This window comes from Arvicola amphibius, chromosome 9, assembly GCF_903992535.2.
Source record: "Arvicola amphibius chromosome 9, mArvAmp1.2, whole genome shotgun sequence".
NCBI classification, from domain to species: domain Eukaryota; kingdom Metazoa; phylum Chordata; class Mammalia; order Rodentia; family Cricetidae; genus Arvicola; species Arvicola amphibius.
Window position 1 is genome coordinate 20,839,084 of NC_052055.2, and position 19,833 is coordinate 20,858,916.

At 47.1% G+C, this 19,833-nt stretch overlaps 1 long non-coding RNA gene and 1 pseudogene across 2 annotated transcripts in view; both read left to right on the forward strand.

Moving 5' to 3' along the window:
- Window positions 1–663: 663 nt before the first annotated feature.
- Window positions 664–19,833, forward strand: part of LOC119823605 — a 28,426-nt gene continuing 9,256 nt past the window's right edge. For both annotated transcript variants that reach the window (XR_005286980.1, XR_005286981.1), the window contains exons 1-2: window positions 664–895; window positions 1,392–1,530. This is a non-coding gene — a long non-coding RNA (uncharacterized LOC119823605). The remainder of the gene's footprint in view (window positions 896–1,391; window positions 1,531–19,833) is intronic.
- LOC119824133 lies at window positions 7,870–8,000 on the forward strand (annotated as a pseudogene).

Here is a 19,833-nt window from a genome sequence, read left to right on the forward strand (position 1 = left end):
CGAGCTTACTGTCTGCTGGCCAGTGAGTCTTTCTAGCTCTGCCTACACTCCCACAGTGCTGCAGTTACAGGTCCACACCACCAGACTTGGCTTTTATGTGGGTTCTGGGGACCTCATGACTGCAGCAAGTACGGTGGCACCCCCCCTCCCCCGACTCCAGCCTATCTAGGGGAATTCTTTGTATAGACAGTGAGCTAGTGGCTGGAAGGAGTACAAGGACTCGAACAGGCCTAGCTGCTGACCTCACAGAAGCCCATAATTTCCATCATCAGCCTGCCTCAAAGACATCGCTACCGGAGTCATTATTCACTCCAGCCATCATTCCTTCATCCGTCTACAATTCATTCATCCCCTTGCGCATCCAGGCCCACCTCACATCCACCTGTCCACCCATTCAGCATCCTCTCAGTTAGCCTGTTCACGCTTTTCATTCAATCATCCTGTCACTCTCTCCTCTCAGATTCATTCATCAAACCACCCAGATGTTTATTCCTCGGTGCATTCATTCACTTACTCATTTCGATTCATTCTTCTGTCTACTCATTCATTCCCTTGGTCTACGTAATCATTTGCTGATTTGTTTGCTTACCCCCTCCCCCTGGCCTTCACTTTTTCCAGTGTTTTTATCATCCGACTGAGCTTGTCCTGTGTCCCACAGGGTCAGGCGTGAGTATCTACAATCTGCACTGGATGGTTGCAGTGGTCCTTTCCTTCCTTTCTAAGCCCCAGAAGAGGCGTCTTCTGTGGCCCTGCATCTCGTAGGAGGACCTGAGAACGTCGCAGAGCCCAGGCATGCGCACCACCGGCCATTACGCTTTCCTAACTGGGGGAGCCTCTCAGATGAGGCAGCAGCGCAGCTTCTCATAAGATGTCACCTGTGGCCACCTCCCCAAAGGTGAGCAGCTGAGAGGAGCTGCCCGCTCTCAGCTTTCCCTATCCTGCCTCCTGAGTTCAGACTCCCCTGAAGCTATTGGCCTAGGCTAGCTCTGGGCAGGGGCTGAGCAGTGACTTGCTGGGTGGAGGCTACACCAAGGGAGATACGAAAGCCTGTTCTGTGGGGCTTATCTCGGGCCTGTGAGGCAACTGAAGCTTGGCCATCTCATCAGCAACTGTTGTTGTTTTTGTTCTTATCTGAGGATGGGGGTGGGGGTGGGGAGGTAGGAACAGGCTTGTGTAGCAGCTGAAGGAATTTAGATCAGGCACCTGGAAGAACTTCTCAGCCTTCAATGCTGCAAGGCCAAAGGGAGGTAGCATAGCTTCCGTTTAACTTGAATCCATGATTTAATACTTGTTATGCGCAAGCATTCCAAAACTGTGTGTTGATCCGGGAGCCAAAGCCATATCTTCTCTGTTGTCCTATCAGAGCCTCATTGTCCTTATCGGATTAACAGGATTATGAAGATGGCTGAATGAGGTGACATATGACAGTAATCAGTCCCACCCGTACCTGGCCCACCACACGTGATGGAAGGACATGTGACCCTGTAGACTCCAGAGATTCCAGGACCGCTCACATGATGTCACAGACAGGTGAGCGGGTTGTTGTTTTGTGTAGATTGACTAGTGGGCTTGGGGGGCACCGAGTCAGAGTCTCATCTGGCAGCTCAAGCTGGTCTCTAGCTCAGAACTCCAGCCTTAGCCTCCCTAATGCTGGGATTCCAGGTACGGACCACGACATCTCGCTAGTGGCCACGGAATTGTAGAGCTGGGGGCAGGCTTAGGAGAACAGTGGAAAGGAAGAGGGGAGAGAAGACGGGAAGTGAGAAGGCCACATGGTCATTGGCAAGGTGGTCCCCGCCCCGCCACAGGAGAAGCTGAAAGACAATAGAGGCCCTGGAGGATTTTCAGCAGGGAAAGCCGTGTGCAAGCTATCAGGACAGAGCTTGTGGCTGTGGTAGAAGAGGGTTCTGGAAGGTCAGCCTGGAGGTGCTTGCTGAAGCTGCAGATGTCTCAGGAACAGGCACATCTTTGTTGCAAAAGCTCTTTGTGGAGGGACAGTAGATGTAGGGAGAATGACACCAACAGAAACAGACCCAAGCTGTCCCTTCTCAACTGTAGAAGGAACTCTGAGCTCCATTTGAAGAGGAGTTTGGGCCTGTGTCTCTAAGGCTAACCTGATGTCTCTCTTTGTCTGCTGATTTTGCTGTGAGTCTTTCCAAAAATTCTCTAAGCCATGGAGAGAGGCTGCTGCCATCCTGGGACTTCTGATGTTCGGGTTGTGGGTCTGCCTTTAGCAACCGAACCATCTCTCCAGTCCCAGCAATTCTTCGAAAAGACTCATCATCATCATCATCATCATTATTTTTAATATCATAGTTCGTTTGAGCCTAGCTGTCTTCAAACTCACTGTGCTATTGGGGCTGGCCTTGAAGTCCTGATACTTCTCCCGTGTGCCGGGCTGCCGGGTGTTTATCACCACACCCAGCTCAGTTGTGGCTTCTTTAGTTATCTTGGAGTCCGAGCAGGGAGGGTTAATCTAGAAACTCACCTGTGGGAGACAGCCCTGGGAGCTGAGGTGGTTATCAAGTCCTTCAATAGAAAACCAATTACCAAGCCCAGATTGTGGGTCTGGGGTCACGTGAGGTTGGGGGTGGAGAGTCCAGTAAGGACTCAGACAGAAAGTCCTTGAAAGTCAGAACGTTTAGGCACTGGCGGTCAACAAACAACAAAGTTTTGGCATCAATGCTAATGTAGTAGGCTTCCATGTCCCCTGGACTCAGCTGGGTTCTCCTGCATCCTCTTTCCTGCTCCAGGTACTCACACAGATGGTGGGACTCAACACCTTTCTCCAAGATCCACTAATAGCCAGTCATTCCACAAGAACGTTGCCAGAGTGGCCAATTTTCCAGAAGATTTAGGGAGAGCTACAGAATGGGGCTACAAAGACATTACTTTTAAATTAGTTAATCCTCGCTCTTCAAGATTCTGTGGCTGTCTCTCAAGTGGCTTAGCAGAGACCTCCCTTCCTCTGCGAGTAGCTTCACTTCTGGAACCATGTCCCTGCATGGCAGACAAGATGGTGTGAGCCATTAGTAGCGATTTGTCCTTTTTTGTCATAGTTAAATCACTTGGATGCAGTCTGATTGTCCTGCTACTGTGTAAGACCCTTGGTCGGCCCTCTCCCATTGGGAATGTTTTAGAAACAGTTTCAATGAGTAAAGAAGCAGGAATGAGATCTTCCAGCCACAACCATCACATATCACCTGCATCTTCAAGAGGAAAGGAAGACAGTTAATTTTATTACACGGTGCCTGGGATGCCGAACTACAGAACTCTAGCCCAAATACCTAGTTTGGAAAGCTGATGATTGACATAAAGCTTTGGAGGCAGACAAAATGGCATTGAGCTTTTACCTTGTGTATCTCTGAACACAAAGTAGGCCTTTTACCTGTATAATGGGCACATCGATAGAACGTTGAGTAGGGTGTATAATTGTGGACCCTGGAACTGGACTTCTGAACGCAGATCTCAGTTTGCTGCTTATTGCGGTCAGTCAGCCTGTGTCTATAACCTATTCCCCTCCTCATAGGCAAAACAATAACAGTATCAGTTCCCTTACAGGTGTACTGGGAGCATGAAGTGAGTTAGAACATGTCACCTGGGTGAGCATGGCACACACTAAGGCCATGAGGATAGGGCATGTCATTACATGTCTCAGAGAGAGGCAGGAGAGAGAGAGAGAGAGAGAGAGAGAGAGAGAGAGAGAGAGAGAGAGAGAGAGAGCTACCTGTAAGGTGTAGACTTAGCATAGATCTTGCAAAGCCCTAGCTGTTCAGTACTTAGTAGCCATCACCAGGATTCCGCAGTTTATCACATTAAAGAAGGAAGGAGCTGTCAGTGATGCAGTTTACTGTTTACATGTCAATCACGCAACATGACATCAGCTTACCCTCTCTGAAGAAGAGTACCCTCCTCCTTGTAGCCATCCCTGGGATCTAGGTGGCCCAGGCAGTAGCCTGAGGAGTCGGTTCTGGAAAGGCCGACACCCATGTGTTTCAGACTGTTCTCACACTGCAGTTAGAGGTCCATGCCACCACACGCAAGTTTCATGTGGGCTCTATGGAGCCAAACTTAGGTCCCCATAACTGCGCAGCAGACTTTAGGATGCTGTAAGCAATCTACCTTATTTATAGTTTCCTTTCCATGGGTGCATCTTTAACAAATCTTAAAAAGCTTCCAGCAAGTAGCAAACATTCTAATTGACTAAGACCTGTCATGCCATTCTTTAGTAACGATCATTATTTTCTTTTATAGGGGCACATAAAGTATTGGTGTATCCCACAAGGGCTGGTTAGATTCAGGTGGATGAATTACAGTACTTGGCATATCCACTTGACGTCCAATATCTGAACACTTGCCCCCTCTTGCAAGGGCCATGGGAAGAGAGATGGAAGTTGAGGTTCTGAGCTGGAGCTAGCCACAAACTTAAGATGAGACCTCTGCCTGGGGCTATGAAGTCTGGCAGATCTCCCGTGTTCTCACCTCAGCATCCTGCTACCTAAAAGACCCACTCTGGGCTTCTTTAGGTGGCCTGGGCTTGGCTCGGCCTCAAGTGCCAGGCAAGTCAGCTTGTTTCACCCCAACAAGTTGTAACCATCTGAGCTGAGCCTCACCCTTGAGTGTACAAGGGACAGGCCTGGATATGGCAGGTGAGTTGGGCTGATAAGGTAGATGGGGCAACTTCTGGCCAGCGCCACCTTACCCAGAATCTGGGTGTGTATTTTTCAGCTCGGGACATGGGCAAGGAAAAGAAGGGTGGAGATAGGACAGATATTTTGTGAAAGCGACAGGTCCCCATGAATGCAACTGAGTCTCCAAAGTAGACATGTCTCTCTGTCCACAACTACTAAGACATCAGGCAGTGACTCCTACCCATGGCCACTCTAACATGAAATTCTCCAGGCCTTCTTGTAGGTTCCTACAGAGTTATGTGGGAAGAGAGGTCCTTGTTTGTTGAAGAGTAGGCAACGATCAGTTTTGGTGACCTTTGTTGTACCTGTGTACAGGTGGTGACATGTGGCTGTCAGGGAGGGAAGCTCCCGAGATGGGGCAAGAGGATGAAGGAGGTAACTGATTGCAACCCAGGCCCACGTTGCACGTGGGGCCACTGGAACACCCACTCCCTTCTTCAAACCACTCCCAGGGTGTGAATACATATGTATGTCTTTGTGCAGCCAAGTTCATGTTCCTGGGTTAATGAAATGAAACCCTGAGATACTATGCAGCTGTAAATTCCTTTTCTGGGAGAGACGTGGCTGGCTTGGTGCAGTTATTTCTAGTTTGCGAATAGAATGAAGAAGAGATGAGGATGAAAGAATAAAGAGAGAGAAAAGAAAAAGAAAAATCCCCAAACGACATTTCCTTTTTTGGTGTGAATCTCATTGCTTCACTGCCACCATTGATTTGTGTCCTGGTTGGCTTTTTTGATTGAGCCACTGTGCATAGATTGAAAGCTTAGGAACCAGGTGCTGTATGGAGAACAGGGTCACAGAGTAGACGGAGTTGATGATTCCAGGCTTCTGGGCACTTGGAGGCAATGCAATAATACCTAAGCAAATGCCTATAAAAGCAAGACTCTCTTTACAGCCTACCTCTGAAGCAGGCATTGTTATCTACTTCATAGATAATGGAACTCCAAGATGCCAGGTGCGCAGAGGAGATAAAGGGCAGTGGGAGTTCAGAGCAGAGAGAAAGGATTTCCACTCAGGAAGCTCTCTAAAGGGTGTGGTGGCGTCTGAGTACCAAAAGGAAGGTGGAGCTGGCCTGCAGCAATCAGAGAGCAGGAGTAGCCAGCTGTAGGCCAGGGACACAGCTAAGGGGCTGGTGATTCAAGGGCTGGCTGCTGCAAGCAGCTGCCGAGGCTCTTGTTGAGTCTTAGCCCCTGAAATCTTCCAATAGGTTCCAAGCCATAAAGACAGGTCACTACTAGTCAACACAGAGTGTCCCTGCAGCATCATGCCACCTGGGATTGCCCAACTCTAGTAGGATGAGCAACTGTGCTTGGGGGCCTACCTCCACAGTGGGGACTGGAAGCAGGTCTCCTATCTGTTGCGCATCTCAGAGCAAATAAACTGAGTCACTGGGTCCTTGAGTCAGGGGTTTGACAGGTGTGGGCAGCCTCTAGTGCTACCCACATCCATTTATTCACGTGGGAAGTATTTATTGAGGATTCACTCTGTGCCTGGTGCCGTGCTAAGAGATGGTAGATACCTCTGGAGTGACAACTTCAGACTAGGGAAGGGGTGGACCAGAAAATAGCGGATTCCACATTTGTTCTGGGCATATTCTAAGAGTTTTCTCATCCCAGTGAAGGCTTACGCTGAGGGTGGGTAGCTTCACTTATTCCTGGGACCAAGTGCAGCACAGAAGTGTCTCAACGGAAGACACTTATTTTGGCTCACAGTTTCAGAGGGTACAGTCCATTGTGGTGGGGAGGCCTGGTGGCTGGATTGGGTCGGTCCGTGGTGGTGGGAGTTTGTAGCAGCTGCCTCTCACGTGGCACCAAGCAGGAAGCAGAGAGCCCAGGCTGAAGCAGAAGCAGGTGTAACCTTTAAGGCCCATCTTTGGTGGTTTAATAACTCCAGCTGGGCCCCATGTCCAAAAGGTTTGTGACTCCCCCCCACAACACCTCCAAACAGTACCACCAGTTGGGGACCAAGTACTCAAACACAGGAGTTTTAGGGGAATACCTTTTCTTCTTTCTTTGATTTTTTTTCTTCTTTTTTCTTTTTTTGGTTTTTCGAGACAGGGTTTCTCTGTAGCTTTTTTAGAGCCTGTCCTGGAACTAGCTCTTGTAGACCAGGCTGGCCTCGAACTCACAGAGATCCGCCTGCCTCTGCCTCCCGAGTGCTGGGATTAAAGGCGTGCACCACCACCGCCCGGCTTGATTTTTTTTTTTAGGTAAGACTCTATGTGAGGTGTTTCAACATAGAATTTTCACACATTCATTCATATAGTGTTCTCATTCTCTCTGTTCCGCTGCTCCCCTCCCCCTCCCACCTCTATCTGGGTCTCCTTTCCCTAGTTAGACTTCTACTGATTTCCTATGCATGCAGTTCATCGCTTTCTCGATTCCTATCTCCCTAAGATCTCTTCCTCCCCGTTCATGACCCCTTTTCTAGTCTCATGACTCATACACCACATAACAAAACACATATGTGTATATGTGAAATTTAAATTTAGGTTCTGCATGAGAAAAAACATTAGGACTTTGTCTGCCATAATTTTCATAGTGTGGGGTTAAGAAGAGGATGTTGGATCCCCTAGACCTGGAGTTATAGATGATTATGAGACGCCATGCAGGTGCTGGGAACTAAACCAGGGTCTTCTGCAAGAGCAACGAGCGCTCTTGACTGCTGAGCCACCTTTCCAGCCCCTCATGATCTCACTTTCCTTTGTGGCTGCACAGAGTGTGTTTGTGGCCCATGTTGTCTTCATCCCTTTGTTTGTTGACAGGCATTGAGGCTGGTTCCATTTCCTGGCATCTATGACTGGTACTAGCAGTGGAAAAGGACAAGCAAGTGAATATCTCTGTGGACTTGGGATCTGTCCAGGATGTAGACAGGGATGGTGTAGTTGTCAGACAGGAATTCTATTTTCAGTTTTTAAAAAAATAGTTATAGATTTTAGGAAACTTCCACACTAATTTATACAGTTGTTTTGGTTTGGTGGGGGCTGGGTGGTTGGTGGGGGGAGCAAGATCTCACTATGTACCCCAGACTTGACATGAACTCATTTTGTGAACTAGGAAGGCCTAGAACTTATAATCCTCCTGCTTCTGTGTAAGTGCTTGGAACACTATGCTTGACCCGTGGGGACATCCCAGCCATCATAGAGGCTTGAAGATTAGGAATTTGCTCAGGTCAAAGAGCAATTAAAAGAAAGAGCCAAGGGGCTTATCCATTGCACTCTGAATGTGTTGACTCTTGCCATTTCCACAAATGTGGGAAACTCAACTGTGTAATTTGTGGTAGGGGGGACTGCATCCGTGCACTCCCCTGGAAAAAAAGGAAAACCAAAAAAGGGAAGAGTCAAAATTTACACCCATGCAGATTGGTCCCTGGACTGATGCTTTACCTTCTGTTCTTACAACCAGATGTTTTAACCAAGATAGAACCACTGGAAGGAAGACAGAATATGCAAGAGCACAGGCACACTGGGAGAGGGGGCAAAAGGACTCATGGAGAAAACAAGACACATGGAGGCCCAAGGGATGAGTGGTGTCCCCTCTCTCAACTCAGGGGAGATAGGAGGACAGAATGGAGACATTGCTGGCAGCAGTAGAGGACACAGGTTATTTCAGGAGCCGTGAGGAGACTAATTCGGCTTCAAGAATGCAGAGGAGGAGTCCAGAGCAAAGGGAGAGCTGGGGCAAGTGTCACTGTTGAAGAGGTGGTTCATCTGGTCAACCTCCGGAAATACAGCCTGATGTCACTCCGGGTTCCCAGGAACTCAAGGGCCTGTAAACAACCCGTTAACTCAGGCTGACTGCTCTGTGTAAGTAAATAAACACCCCCTTGCGTAGATCTCTGTTCTTCCAGTGCCAAAGATACCTGCTGAGGCCATTCTCTCAGAGAGGCTTGGGAAACCAGAGGTGCAGCAACGTAGCTTTTTTCAGACTTCAGTATCATTATCTCCAGAACAGAGTTTCATAATAAACCCTCATGCCCAGCAAAGACAATGCCTGATTGGAGGCATGTGGGGGACCCAAATTCCTCAAACTCATTATTGGTAGATTTCCACAGGAGACGACTTTGATCAAACAGATGAGGAGCTGTGTGGGTGATTTTGGAACTATTAAAGTAGGTATTTTTGTTTGTTTGTTTGTTAATAGTCTTTGAGGACTGGAGGGATGGCTCATTGGTTAAGAGTGCTTACTGAAGCCCAGCAGTCGTGGTGCACACCTTTAATTCCAACACTTTAGGAGGCAGAGGCAGGCAGCTCTCTTTAAGTTTGAGGTCAGCCTGTCTACAGAGTGAGTACCAGGACAGGCTCCAAGGCTACACAGAGAAACCCTGGCTCAAAAAAACCAAGACAAAAAAGAAATAAAAAAAATAAAGATTTTTTTCTTGATCTTCCAGAGGACTTGAATTCAGTTCCCAGTATTCATAACTGGTGGCTCACAACTACTTGGAACTCCAGCTCCAAGGGAACTCAGTGCCTTCTTCAAGCTTCCATGGGTACCTGCGCTCACACATAAACCTACCCCCAACATACATGGTTCAAAAGAAAGTCGATCTTAAGTTAGGTTTTGAATACATAGGAATACATCATTAAGAACCATGTGCTCATTCCATCACCATGACATCTGACAGCGTATTCCAGAAAGCATCTGATTATTGACAGGACAGCAAGCTGTAGGAATAGAATTCACATCTAGAACATTAGTCAGGTCACTGTGGGTGAGACAGGATCAATTAAACACCATTGCTCATCTTGTCCATCAGGATCTTTAAATATAAGATTCCTTCCACTAAATGGGGATTGTGCCTTTACTTCCTGGCCACCCAGACCCGGATAATCACACAGAAACTACATTAATTACAATACTGTTTGATGGCTCAGGCATATTCCTAGCTAGCTCTTACATCTTGAATTAACCCATTTCTATTAATCTGTGTATTGCCACGAGGCTGTGGCTTACCAGAAAGGTACCAGCGTCTTTCTCCTTTGGCAGCTGCACGGCATCTCCCTGACTCTGCCTTCTTTCCTCCTCTATCTCTGCTTGGATTTCCTGCCTTGCTATATTCTTCCCTGCCATAGGTCAAAGCAGATCCTTTATGGATGTGTGTACATGTGTATGTGTTTTGGTCTTTTGTAGCTAGGCTGGTCTTGCAGTCACTATATAGATGAAAATGACCCTGTCTCCTGATCTTGACTCTATCTTCTGAGTGCTGGGGTTCCAAGCCTGGACCACCACATCTTTTAAAAAGTGAAAGAAACAGACAAAATAAAAACGTACTGTTGCATGTGTGTTTCATGTTGTGTTTGCAGCAGGGTGTGGGTGTGTATATGGGTCATGGTGTGTGTGTGTGTGTGTGTGTGTGTGTGTGTGAGCAGGTCAGAGGACAGTTTTATGGAGTTGGTTCTCACCCTCTACCTTTGCATGGATTCCAGGGATCAAACTCCTATTGCCAGACTTGGATGGAGAATACGTTTACCCACTGAGCTGTCTCACTGGACCTACACATGGTTATCTGTGATGTTACAAATGGCTCTGGGCTTTGTGCATGCTGAACAAGCGCTCTACCAACTGGGTTAATAAAAGAAAACGACTTGAAGTTGGCAGGGAGAAAGGGGGTGAATATAAGAGGAGTTAGAGGGAGGAGTCAGGGGTGAATATGATCACAATATATTATGTACATGTATAAAATTCTTAAAGAATTCATAAAAATACTATGTTCAAAATAAGACAAATGCCTACAGCTGAGGGTAAAAAAAATATTAGGGTAGAAGGGCGAGGAGTTTGCAGCTATCCCAGACTACATAGTAAGTCTAAAACATTTACTACCTGGTAATTTCAAGGGAAAAAAAAATCCCAGTCCCTGGTTACATACAAAAATCGAAGTCACTTGCAAAGCTAACGAATTCTTAAGAGCACAGTTGAAAATGGTAAACAATAAAAAAAGAATTCTTAATTTGGGCACTCCACTAAAACACAATAAGGACTTAACTGTGTGTCAGGCACTGTCTTGCCACATAAAAGAATACTAATAATTTAATTGTTTTTTAAAAAAAACAGGGCTGCGAGGTTCTGTGGCCTCATAGGCCCTACCTCTACCGAGGCATTTACCGGCAGATGGTGATGAAAGTGAAATATTTAAAAGAACAATGAAGAATGAAATGTTTCAGGGCACTGGGAATGAGATCAGTTTTTCCTCGGCTTAGTCAATAGCAGGTGATGAGCCAAGCCCCGTGCAATAAAGGAGCGTTTGTGGACTTGTACGGAAGAAATTCGGGAAGACAGCAAAGCCCAGAGCAAACAAAGGCTGCAACGTCCCATCAAGGTCGAAGGGGAAAAGAACCCATTGGTCCAGGGCTGCAGAAGCGCTCTCTGACGCTGCTGCAATCCGAGTAAGATGCTCGGCGAGGGCAGGTCTCTTGTACACAAATGATAACCACGCTTGTTTGAGAACAAAAATAAATTCAAGGACTTAAGAAAAATTTCCATCATGCCTTAGAGACAAGTCCGGCAGTGTAGATCATCTCTCTGCGGAGCAAAGAGGCAGCTCCCGGGAAGCCGTGTGGGTTACTGAACATGTTTCTGGGCTATTCATTACGGGGTCTTGACTTGTCTAACAGCCCTTAATGATGACAGAATACGAGGCTGGGGAGGGATCAGCGAGAAAGAGCAGTTGCTAAGCAGGCACGAGGACCTTTTTGTAATAACCGGGTCCCACTTGGTATGTCTGGTCTCACAGGCGTGGGACCATGCGCTGGAACATGACTGACCCACCACTGCCCCAGTCTCCGGAGTGCTGAGATTATAGGTCTGTGTCACCGCACCCAGCTTCTGTTTCAGGGTTGGTGGCCATAAACTCTCTTTTATAGTCACCTCAGTCACTTAGGCAGTACAAAAGTGACCAGAATGTGTTAAGGAACAAGCGTGGCCATGAGGCAATAAAACTGTTCGTTCATAGCTTGGCCTGTGCATTATAATTTACTGACCAACTAATCCAAACCATATATATATATATATATATATATATATATATGTATATATATGTATAAATATGTATATATATGTATATATGTATATATATATATACATATATATGTATGAGACAGAGAGAGAGAGAGAGAGAGAGAGAGAGAGAGAGAGAGAGAGAGAGAGAGAGAGAGAGAGAATTTGAGGCAGGGCCCTTACTCTGTAGCCCAGGCTGGCCTGGAATTCACTCTGTAGCTCAGGCTGTCCTCAAATCTGAATCAATCTCCTGCTTTACCTGTTGAGTACTGGCATTAGAGGTGTGAGTCACCACACCTGGCTTAAACCATTAGTTTCTTATTTCTTTTTTTCAATGTATATTGGCCAAGCAGGTGCTATTTTACCACCCCAGCAGGTTGCTAGCCGTGTAAGTGCAGTGTTATTTCTTCCACATTTTCTGACGTTTTTGGAGAGCCACCCCCCACCCCCAGCAGGAATATTTCCTCTCTCTCCATTGCTACATTTTCCTGGCAAGGCAGCCGGCAGGATGCTGTTGAACTCCAGCCTTCAACAGCCTGCTATGCAGAATTGTTACACTTGGTAATTTGCCTTGAACTTTCCGTACTCTGAGGGCTCTTTTTGGCTCAGGTCTCTCATCCTAGCTGCAGAGAGGAGCACGGAGTCAAGGCCAGCTTGGACAACTTGGTGAACCCTGTCTCAAAACACACAGTTAAAAGAAAAGAGAAGAAAAGAAAAGAAAAGAAAAGGAAAGGAAAGGAAAGAAAAGAAAGAAAAGGGGGTTGGTGTCATAGCTCAATGACGGAGTGCTTGTCTAGCATGTGTGAGGCACTGGCCTTAATATCTACTAACCTCCCCTCCCACACACACACAGAGGTGGGGGCACATGGGAGGACGGGAGGAGGACTGGAGGATAGACATAGGAATTTAATACCATACACAGGCTTGAACTTCATCTCACATCACATCCTGTGTCTGCCTCTGCACTGGTCCTCTGCATCTTCTGTAGAAATGAAGTTTCCTGCTATTTGTCACGCCCATTTTCTGCTCCATCATTTGGCTTGCCGTGTAAGCCCATAGAGGGTACTAGGAAGGACGGTCAGATATAATCGGAGAGACATTGGAAAAGGAACCAAAACTTATCCAAAGCCAGTGCAGTCATAGTTTTCTTTGGAGAGGAAAAATGATTAATGTCATGTATCACGCAGAGCTGTGTGCATGTCACCATTTAGAATGGATTCCAATGATATATGCGGCCATACTTACTGAGTACGTCCTATTTCGCAGGGACAGCCCTGAATGCTGCTTGGGCTTCTTCAATGACTCCTGGCTATGGCTTTCCTGAATGGACACTGTTCTGTTAACTGAGATTGTCTCCCCTGGAGACTGTGTCCGTCTTGGCTGAGGCCACAGAACTTGCCTGTGTGTGGTTTACATGGGTCTGTTCTGTTTCTTTCCTTTGGGAAATGAGGCTAGGTGAAGACCGAGGTGTGGATAAGGGACTTAGAGCCCTAGATGGACTCGCCCCACATTCTGTGACCAAGACTCCTGCTGGGTTCTTCATCTGCTACCTGCTTTGCAAAGATAACAAAGACAGAAGAGAGAATCCCAGCTTGGTTTTGAGGCAGAGGTGGAGTGTGAGTAAAGTGATATCTCTTTCTCCTGTAGGCTGTGAGACTGGACTTTGTACATCCTAGGTAAGCTCTCTGCCACTGGGCTACATCTTTGATCTTAAGAGTCGACTTCAAAGGCACCAGCGACACCTAGGGTGGCCAGTTGCCTGGTGGGAAGGGGTAAGGGGAAGGGAGCAAGCCTGAGAACAGCTTCTGGCATTTGGGTAAGGTGATGAATTTTTTTTCTTAAAATTAAATTAAATTATTAAAATAAATGATTATTAGTTTGTGCGTGTGCGTGCGTGCGTGCGTGTGTGTGTGTGTGTGTGTGTGTGTATGTGTGAGCATGTGTGTAGAGGTTAGAGGAAAACTTGGTGAAGAGGGTTTACTACTGTCTAACTTTACAAGAGCTTGAAGAGTTGAACTCAGGTCACCAGGTTTGTGTGGCAAAGCACCTTTATCTGCTGGGCCATCATGCCTGCTCAGGCTGACAATTTCTAAAGCTGATTTAGAAAGTGGGATAACTTATGGAGTTATCAGTGGGGTGCTTAGGACGCAATCCATTGTCTAATCTGGAAGCACACACTAATCAGTCTACTCACTTGGTCCACAGTTATTATTACCCAGCATACACTGGACACTGTGAGGGACATCAGAGACACAGAATGACTTCAGTTCTGACCAGGGTATACCGAGTGTGAGACTGGGGTTTGAGGACTGGACTGTTGGCTCCACATGCTGGCTGTGTGAGTTGAGTAAGTTACCATCTCTGAGACTCAAGTTCCTTACCTGTAAAATGGGTCTAATAATAGCACTGCCCTCAGGGGCTTCTGGTGAGGATGGATGAGTGAAGCCTCATGGTAAGTGAGCTAATTTGAGATTTTGAGAGCAGTGCCTGGCGTATAAAGTATGCTATGTAAGGTATTTCCTCAAGGAATTCAAAGTCTGTTGGCAGAGGATGTCTCTCTCTTTCTCTATCTCTCTTCATTTAGGGAACAGAATAGTTGATCAGATCTAGCACATTCTATGTGTCATGTGTGGGCAAGAGAACTCTCTTTCCTCCTTGCTTCCCATTCTGTGGTTCTAGAGAGTCTATGAGATCCCAGCAGGATTCTGTCATGAGAAAACCACAGCTTCAAAGCATGCTAGGGCTGCTTATCTGTTTTATGCCACCGATAACGAGATGGGATGAGCAACCGTGCAGTGGGAGAGGCTGCAAGGTAGCAGGACAGTGTGCAGCGAAATGCCACCCACTGGCCCGGGAGTGGAGGGGGTGAGCGGAGGGAGGAATAGTTTCCATTTTTGTCAGGGACCTCACTGTCCTGTGGAGCAGATGCAGCTTTCGGCCTCTGGCAGGGGAGAATGGCAAGCCAGAGCAGAGAGCCCATATTTGGCCAGGGAAGAAGTTCACTTCACACACCCTCTGACTCACCCTCCCAGCCGCCAGCCCGGAGCTGAGCTCACAGCCCTCTGAGTCAGGCACTGTGGGGTGCCCTCTTTGGAGAGGGGGGCTGTCCCAGGGCCCTCTCAGCTGCAGCCTCTTGATGGGGCTTTCTCTTCTTTATCCGTTCCTGCTCTTCTGGGGCCGAGCCGGACGCTCTTCGCTTCTACCCATGTCCCTTCACTGAAGCTCTTCCCACAGAGAATGGCCATCTGAAATACCTTTGCACCCAGAAACAGACCCTACAAGGGCTGGCTTTGTCTTGGGGCATCACCCTTGTCTTTTCTCCTGGTGTACGCAGTGGATGTTGGGGCTTGGATAGATGGGAGAGTTGCCCTGAAGGCAGCCGGGAGGTGGTGGAAGCAAAATGTAGAAAGTTAGGTGTTCTTGACTCCTCTATGTGGCCTCGCCCCTCTCTGGGCTTTTCAGTTACCTGTGTTGGACAGTTGCAGAGGAGACAGGAACTTATAGGGAACTTACCAGGCCAGGAGAGCACAGGCTAGGAGGAGCTAGCTGTCTTTGGTCCTTTCTTGTGTGGTCCCTGGAGATTAAGCATTGCTTCCCCTAGGAGCTGATGGGAAGTGCAGACCCTTAGCTCTGGCCTGGCCCATCCTTTGCATTCTGATCCCTCTCTTGATGATTGACAGGCAAGCTGAACTTTTGGTCAGCTTTGAGAACTTGGGAATCTGGTGAATTTCACACCCCAGACCCACTTCCAGAGAGTCTCATTTTACAGGGCTCGGGTGTGTCCTGGCCCCATTCAGAGCTGCCTGGGTGACTCAAGGGTACAGGAAAGGTGGAGAAACCTTTCTCTAGTGAGTCAGGGTGATGCTGATAAGCTAGACCACACACTCGAGTGCACCTAACATCTGGTCAGGCACAGAAAGGAGCCAGGTAGGCTAGGCTTAGTGCAGGCAAACACATGTGGACTGTGGGGGATGGAGGGTGGCTATTAAAACGATGGTAGGGCCCGGTGGCTACTGGCTGCTGAGCTGGAACCTATTGGATTGTTGGCACACCTGAATGCACACATACCCAGGGCACTGCATCTCCTGGTGTTTTAAGTAGTGCCAGGGTGGGTCAGAGGGCTGGAGAGATGAGTCATGGGTCATTTGATGCCCAAGTGTGAGGACTACCCAGAACCCATAAAAACCCAGGTGGGCATGGTGGCCCATCTATAAAATCTCTGTGAGCAGGAAGTAGAGACTGGATCCTCAGAGCAAGGTGGTTAGCTAGAGCTGAAACAATGCCCTCTAGGGTTAGTGAGAGCCCTTGCCTCACTGTAGAAGGCAAAACAACAGAGGAAAGCATCCAATATCAACCTTGGGCCTCTACACACAAATGAATGTGAATGTATTTGTGTGTGCACATGTGCATTCATATGTGTGTGTGCACATGCACACACACACACACACACACACACACACACACACACACTGAGCCCATGTATAAGACTTACATAGATTGAAGCCAGACAGGGTCCCATCACTGAGGGGGAAGTAGACACAGGGTCCCACCCCTAACCAAGAAGTTATTTGAAGTTAATACCCACTGACAAAAGGAGAGTCACTTGGTATACCAATCACACTCCAGGACAGACCCTTGTGTAGTTGTACAGCACAAAACAAACTCCATTTTATTCCAAAAATATCCTGTGATCCGAACAGAGAGAGCTAGACGTGGCCTGAGGCCCACTGATGGATAAACCACGGGCTCCAGTTTCCTGAAACTGTCCTGTCTCTAGCATTGAAGGCCCTCATTGCACACAAACCAGTCTGGAGTGCTCAGTGCAGTGGCCTTGAGCAGTGGCCCTTCCTGGCCTGGAAACATCAGCTAAGGAACTGCCACACTCAGGTCTGAAACTTGGATTTGTATGCTTATTTGCTTGTGACGGTGGTCATCTGACTTAGCATGGGCCTTACTTCATTGGATGTGATGATGATAGAGTACCGACCTCATAGGCTTGTGGCAAGGCTATGTGTCATGCACCCGCAATGCTCAGAACAGGACCAGCAGTCAGCAAACGCTACGTAAATGCTAGTTGATACCGTTCAGTTTTTGGACCAGACGTTAGAGTCAGAGAGCATCATTGATAGCGCAAGTCCATCTAATGCATGCCTGCAGGTCTCTCAGAGCAAGCGCAATGAAGATCGGTGGGTGAGAGACCTGTGTGCCGAACATGAGGACTTAGATCCGTGAGCTATGACCTGTTAGCTTCTTTTTGGCTCATGACCTCAATTGTCAGTTAGGCTAACCACACTTACCTTCAAGGCTGCTTGTGCCCAGTGAGGTGATTAAGTTTGGACGTGAGACCATCTTGAGGGCTGGGCTTCAGCTAAGAGGCTATTATGGTTTGCATCTGAAGTGCTTCCGACCAGTTTGTGTTTTCAATACTTGGTCCCTGGCTGATGATGCTATTTTGTAGGTACTGGAATCTTCGGGTGGTAGTCGCTAGGTGGAGAAAGGCCGTTTCCTGTTGCTCTGCCTCTCACCTGCTATGACATGAACAGCTCTCTCTTCCTTCACATGCTCCCGCTACCATAATGCTCTGTCACAGCGCTCAAAGGCAACAGGTCAGAAGCTGAGCCCACTGAAGCCATGAGCCCAAAATAATAATCACCTCTGTCAGAATTTTGGGGCATAGCCACTTAAAACTACCCAACACAGGAACTATGTTCCTACCTTATGCCTCATGAATACCCCTAGGAAAAGGTTTGTGGGGAAATTTAAGACATAACTGTGTTGTAAAGATACATAAATGTTGAACAAAATTTAGTCACTCCAACAGCATGCTATATGACCTCAAGAGAGCCCAACAGTACTATGGCCGGGTAAGCTTTGGATGGGATTTTTTTTCTTTGAGACAGAGTTTCTCTGTAGCTTTGGAGCCTGTCCAGGAGCTAGTAGCTCTTGTAGACCAAGCTGGCCTCGAACTCACAGAGATCCACCTGCTTCTGCCTCCCAAGTGCTGGGATTAAAGGTGTGCGTCAACACCTCCCAGCTTGGATGGGATCTTGTGGTCAGAAATTCTAAATGCTTTATGAGATTACTGTGAGAGTCTGCTGTCTTCAGCCATCCCACAGCTTTTATATACATTTCACTTAAAAAGTGACCCTTTGGTCAGGCAGTGGTGGCCCTTGCCTTTAACCCCAGCACTCAGGAGGCAGAGGCATCAGATATCTAGAGAGCAAATTTCAGGAGGGCCAGGGCTACACAAAGAAACCCTCTCTCAAATAACAAAACAAAAGTGACCCTTTGTGCACAGTTGGTCAATTTTGCTATAAGGCCTTTACATTTTTAAGTTAAAAAAAAACCACAGCTCTTTACTCAGGAGCTACACAGCTATTATAATTTCTGTCATTTACCTGTTGTTGACTTATTTAAAATAAAAATAAAGAAAAGAAAGCCACAAGCCTCCTAAGACTTTGGTCTGGCAATAGTTATTTGGCTCAGGGTTCTGCTGGGCAGGTCTGTGGTCCAGGTTATGCTTGGATGGTTTCAGCTGAGCTCCCTCAAGCGTTCATAGTTGACTGGTTATTGGCTAGTGTCTGGAGTGGAAGGAATATATATGTAGTTTTCCAGAAGACTGGCCTGGGCTGCACACCCGTGACTGTTTCAACACCTCGTTATGAAAGTGGTTCTAGCCCTTGCATGAGTCATGCCATTACCTTTACACTGACCAGCACAATTACAAACCTAGAGATGGTGTTAGAGGGCACCACCAAGGGTATGGATGCTGGAAGAGATGACCAATGCCAGATGCCAGTTGAATATGGGGATAAATAGATGTTGTGCAGATGCAGCTTCTAGTGAAATTAATATGGGGAGCTAAGTTATAGGGGGGACAAACCTGAGAGTTTCCCTTTGTTAGGGAAACAGCACATACAGGCAAAAACCCAAAAGCCAGGAACATGCCAAAGGAAAGTAGTCTGCCTGCTTGTGACCCCAAGTTCCACCACGCAAAGGTCATTGCCTTCAACAGTTCATGCACTGTACTCCCAACCCTTCCAGTGTTCTGCCTTTGCTTGATTGGTGCCTGGAGAGCTGGTTCCTCCTTTCCCCCATTTCTCCTGACTTACCTTAAGTAAGCCCAAGAAGCCTCTTCCTCCCACCTGGAGCCTTTTACTCATAACTTTATACAGTCAACATATTAATTTGCTTTATTAACAATACCCATCCTATATTACTGTTTGAGACAGATCACACTGTCTGTCTTGTTTTGCCTAGTTTGGGTTTTTGAGGCAAGGTCTCAATGTGTAGTTTAGGCTAGTCTTAGACTGGAGATCTGCCTACTTCAGCCTCCAGGGACTAAGGTCAGAGATTATGTATCATCATATATCACAAGGTTTCATTATCTTGATTTGAACCATATTTGGCATGATGGTGTTACTGTGTGGCCTATGACTAAGTGCTAGAATTCTAGAATAAATATTTCTTAGTTGAAAGCAGAGCTTCTTGGTCCTGCATCTTCTAGGGCCCGTATCTCCTTACTTTCCCCTTTTTATCAGGGACCTTTGTAGGGTTTCTACAGATTCCCAGAATACTGGAAACTACAGCTTACAAAAAAAAAAATCATCTATTCCTCCACCTCATTCATTTGCTCATATGAAGAATATGTGCCACTTCAAGGTTATGTGAGTTGCCCTGTGTCACACAACAACGTCACCATTATGACCATGTAATAACTTTAGTGTCGTTATTTCTCTGGAGCAAAGTGGAGACAAGACAGGACTCTGAACTGCTTTTAAGTGAACAGAGCAGAGTCATTCAGTCATTCACCCATGTAGTCACTGGTTGGAAAATGAGCAGGTCCTGTGTGCTCATCTATGTGCTAGGCACTGGAGATATGTGGCAACAGACAGGGCCTCTGCTGGTGGTCTAGTAACAGGGTGGGAAAGAAATTATTCATGCCCACAAGTAAGCATTTATAGTCTGGGGTAAGTCATCCAAGTTTCAAGAGCAGGGTAAAGGGTAAGGACATTCTCCATGACCCTGCTGTTATGATGTGGGATGTCCTTCTGTATATGTGTTGCTGTTGTTGGTTGATGAATAAAGCCGTTTTGGTCAATGGCTTAGCAGAGTAAAGCCAGGTGGGAAATCTGAACAGAGCTACATAG